Genomic DNA, 4,976 nt, shown 5'->3' with positions numbered 1-4,976 from the left:
GCCCGGAGGACACAGTGTCCATGATCTCCAAAAGGAATTTCAAATGTTGATTCATTGGACCACAGGACACTTTTCCACTTCCTCTCAGTCCATAAGCTCAGGCCCAGAGAAGGTGGCAGCGTTTCTGGATCCTGTTTATATTTGGGTTCTTCTTTGTGTTTTAGAGTTTAACAGCGTTTGTGGATGCAGTGATGAACTGTGTTCACAGTCAGTGGTTTTCAGAAGTGTTTCTGAGCCCATGCAGTGATTTCCACTACAGAGCCATGTCTGTTTTTAATGCAGTGCTGCCTGAGGGCCCAAAGATCACGCCCAGCTAATACTGGTTCTTGTCCCCGTTTTTGAGTCTCTTAATGATATTCTGTACCGTAGACGATGAAAAGCAGAAGTTCTTTGCTGTTTTATGTTGAGAAACGTTATTCTTGAATTAAAATGGGCAAATATTTTTCCAAAAACAGTAACATTTCTCAGTTTCAACATTTGATATATTGTACTTGTACTGTAATTGTTTTCAATTTAATACAGGGTTTAAATGATTTGCACATCATAGCATTTTGAATTTTATTTTTATTTATATTTTGCACGGTGTTCTAACATTTTTTGGAAACGGGACTGGATAAGCACAGACTAAAGTACATTAGCACAGCTAAAGGCAGGTCAAATTCAGGCTGCTACTGCTGTTTTTAGCTATGCCACGTACTGTTTCTTGTTTTTCTTTATAGATAATTGGTAATGACGGCTTTTTTTTGCCAAGCTATTCTTTTAAGCTTCAGAACTACAAGATGTGTATGTACACTGTCTCTTGCCTGGTCAAATGATACTAAATTTAGATCCCATGCGTCAAACACGAGACCAGATTAAGCCCACAACACAATCCCATCTCACCCGCAGAAGTATTTTAATCTTTATTAGCTTGTTTCACAGTGTGCTGCACTACATTCCCCAGCATGCACTGCAACATAATGTGCTCTGACTCTCTATGTCTATGGTTACACCTCATTTCTACACAGTTCCACACCAGCCATAACACCAAACACACCAGCTACATTTAAGCTGCAGTTCAACCAGTATTAACGCCCAACATCAGCTCAGAAACAGGCTGAACTAGCAGTAAAGAGAGGATACCAGGTGTCCAGTTCAAGCAAATATATAGGTTTAAAACACCGAGCTTCTGGGGACGTTTACATTTGGGGTATTCATGTAATATTTCAAGCTCTACTTCAAGAGTGTAGATTTTGCTGTTGAAGTTTTCGTGCATTTCAATAACATTGCATTTTCAATAAACAGTGGTCAGTTTGATTTTTAGCCAAATGTTAATTAAAAATGCAATAAAAACATAGACGTTCTCTGGCCTATGGATTATTTCATATTTAATATGAGATTTTTTAATATGGCCCTTTTAGTGGTTGAGTTTGACACCCCTGATCTAGGTGATGTAATATTTCTTACGTTTAGATTGTTCTGCACTTATTAAAAGACTATCTAACATATTTCTAGGCATGTTTGACTTGTTTTAAGTTAAGTGATACTTTTTTTTATCCCACAAACGGGGAAATTCCACCTCTGCATTTAACCCATCCATGAAGTGAAACACCACATACACACTAGGGGGAAGTGAGCACACTTGCCCAGAGCGGTGGGCAGCCCTATCCACGGCGCTCGGGGAGCAGTTGGGGGTTAGGTGTCTTGCTCAAGGACACCTCAGTCAAGGACTGACTGGGGATCGAACCGGCAACCTTCCGGTCACAGGGCCGGTTCCCTAACCTCCAGCCCACGACTGCCCCCAATTCAAGTGATTTTATAAAAACTTTCACTATATTAACGGGTCATTTTGCTCATTATGAGAAATTAAAAAATATCCTTAAAACTAGCAAAATGATCTGCCTGCTTAAAAAAAAACCACAGAAACTATTCAAAGTGTCTGTTGGTTCCTGGTGGCGTCCAGTGGTCTCTAATGGAATTCTGTGCTTTCCTAATGGGTTGATATCACATTGTAAAGGACCATAAAACAGCAAACCATCAGGTTTTAATCCCAGTGGTTTTTACTGGTCAGGGCTGTCAATGCAGTGAAATCTTTTCATGTCAGAAAAAATCACCTAAAATATCTAGAAATAAGTTATTCTTTTAATAAACGTACAACCGTCTTGAAATTAGAAATATTCACTACATTAACGATCGTGTCACTTGGCAAGCTGCCTTCTTTTGCAGTGTAGCATACAGGCACCACTTATAATGACAGAAATATGGGATTTGGAAGCTCTGAGTCGCTGAACTGCAGTGAAAGCGAACTCTCTCCAGTGCCTCCCTCTCTCTCTCACCACAATGCCGCAGCAGAGGTGGGAGGGGAAGCGTGCGCAAGTGGGAATGGGCAGTTTTAGTTTAGGAATGCCCTTTTCCCTTCTGTCCCGCGGTGTTGGGTTGCAGGTGCTGCTCCACATGCTGGCAGGACGGTCACCCAAAACGATGAGAAAACACTGAAGCTCAAATACCAGCAGGAGAAACCAGAGGAAATCACACCGGCATCTGCAAACCACCTGCATCAGGTAAGCACACCAATCAATATTGCTATTATTATCATTAATAGTGGTAGAAGAAGAGGTTTTCACACTTACAGCAGATCTGATGCTTAACTTCAGCTTAGCTCATGTTGTTGGACAGGGATTAGGTCTAGCCTACATTTTCCTCTCAGTGGAGAATCTCCATTCAGAATGCTGTGCGGTCCAGGACTAGGCTTGAAGGGGAACTCCACCAAAATTTCTGCATCATTAATCGGTTAAAATTCAGAGCGTTTTGGTGTGAGAGAAACTTACCGAGTCAGATAGGAACCAGACGTCCACCTCTAAAAGCTCCTCACTGAAAGTTCCTATATGAAATGGTTATGAATTCACTGCCTGTAATTAAAGCACTTTAACCGAATCATGTGGGAAGAATACTTTTCCTCAGTTTTCCCATCATCAACATCAGTGAATAAAATGTCTATATATGTGTTGTCGTCATGGTGACCCCTGGTTCCTATCACCACCACTTTAAAGACGTCTGAGCCATTTCACACCAAACCGCTTTGTTTACATCTCACACACTGAGTCATGCGCAAAATCTTAAAAAACTGGTGGACTTCTCCTTTCATCCTCAGGGAAAGTGACCCCTAATGGTTCCAACCTAAATCCGGTTCAGCAAGACGAATCTTGACACGTGGAATAAGTTCCTCCTCAGACTAAATAACCTCCTGCTTAGGTCTCTAATTTGTGGCAGTTGCGCCACCTACGCGCGGCGTTTAGAGCCCTGTTTACTCTGTTTATTGTGGGCTGATTATTATGGGCGGGTTATTAGGCTGTGCCTGCTGTGGGCAGTGAGGGTGCATTTCTGGAGCTGGTTACAATCTTGAATGAACAGAACGGTCAGTCACTCTGGACCTGCTGGACCAACGCCAGAGTCCAGTAATCACCACGGCTTAGGAGCTGAGCAGTGTTTACGGTTCTCTGTGAAACACAGAGGAACCACCAGGTTTACTCCTTCACTGCTTTCCTCCTTTCGTTTTATTCCTCTTTCTTTCCGTCTTATCTTTCTTTTACTTATTTGCCTCAGTCTTTCTTCACCTCCTTCATTCTTTCTTTCTTTCTTCACTGCCTTCTTTCTTTCTTTCTTTCTTTCTTTCTTTCTTTCTTTCTTCACTGACTTCATTCTTTCTTTCTTCACCTCCTTCATTCTGTCTTTCTTTCTTTCTTCACCTCCTTCATTCTTTCTTTTTCTTTCTTTCTTCACTGCCTTCTTTCTTTCTTTCTTTCTTTCTTTCTTTCTTTCTTTCTTTCTTTCTTTCTTTCTTTCTTCACTGCCTTCATTCTTTCTTTCTTCACCTCCTTCATTCTGTCTTTCTTTCTTTCTTTCTTCACCTCCTTCATTCTTTTTCTTTCTTTCTTTCTTTCTTTCTTTCTTTCTTTCTTTCTTTCTTTCTTCACCTGCTTCATTCTTTTTCTTTCTTTCTTTCTTCACCTCCTTCATTCTTTTTCTTTCTTCACCTCCTTCATTCTTTCTTTCTTTTTACCCTTACTTTTTCCTTCCTTCTTTTTCTTTTTTTCTCTTTCCTTCATTCTTTATTCACCTCCTTCATTTTTTTCTTTCTTTCTTGCCTTACTTTTAACTTCCTTCTTTTCTTTATTCCCCATTTCCTCTCTTCTTTTTCTGTTTTTCTCTTTTTCTTTCCTTCATTCTTTCTTCACCTCCTTCATTTTTTTCTTTCTTTCTTTCTTGCCTTACTTTTAACTTCCTTCTTTTCTTTATTCCCCATTTCCTCTCTTCTTTTTCTGTTTTTCTCTTTTTCTTTCCTTCATTCTTTCTTCACCTCCTTCATTGCTTCTTTCTTTCTTGCCTTACTTTTTCTTGCCTTTTTATGTTTTTCTCTCTTTTTTTCATTCATTCTTTCTTCATTCTCTCTTTCTTTGTTTGGGGACACTTCACCTTCTTTAGGACATAATCTTTGATTTTCAATCTTATTTTTCAATGACGTGAGAAAAAACTCCATTACCACTGTTTTCAGACTGACACAGAGTCTGATACCACACTCAGTACCCACTTAGAATGAAGTAGCTGTGAGTGAGTGAAATGTACCTTGACAATTAAATCATTAAATCTATCTGATGTTAACTGAAGTGCATTAGCTCACTATGCTACATCAGTGATCTCTGATTGAACAGCGCTGCAGTGGAGGTTTAGTTCCCTGTCAGAAAAAATCTTCTGTACAGCTGTGAGTAAAGTAGTTTTCATAGTTTTGATCCTCATTTCCGTCTTGTTGGAGTCGTTTGATTGGCTGGTTAAGCTGTAGCTGAATGTCCTCTAAATCCAGACAGACACTGTGTGATTTTAGAAATCTTGTTTGAATAGACCATCATGTTCAGACAAAGCTACGATTTATAAACTCACACTGTACATAAATGCTTCGTCTGACTGACCTGCTACAGACGCTCTGTCTACAGATCGTTATC

General features: G+C 39.9%; 1 protein-coding gene across 1 annotated transcript in view; it reads left to right on the top strand.

The window, feature by feature from the left end:
• The first annotated feature begins 2,411 nt into the window (after positions 1-2,411).
• bgna (biglycan a) overlaps positions 2,412-4,976 on the top strand; it is a 20,171-nt gene continuing 17,606 nt past the window's right edge. The window contains exon 1 of the mRNA XM_037535919.1: positions 2,412-2,540. The gene's annotated coding sequence lies outside the window, so the exon portion shown is untranslated. The remainder of the gene's footprint in view (positions 2,541-4,976) is intronic.

This window comes from Pygocentrus nattereri, chromosome 28, assembly GCF_015220715.1.
Source record: "Pygocentrus nattereri isolate fPygNat1 chromosome 28, fPygNat1.pri, whole genome shotgun sequence".
Classification (NCBI taxonomy): Eukaryota; Metazoa; Chordata; class Actinopteri; order Characiformes; family Serrasalmidae; genus Pygocentrus; species Pygocentrus nattereri.
Note: the sequence above shows the minus strand (reverse complement) of the source record. Positions and strands in the feature narration are given on the sequence as shown.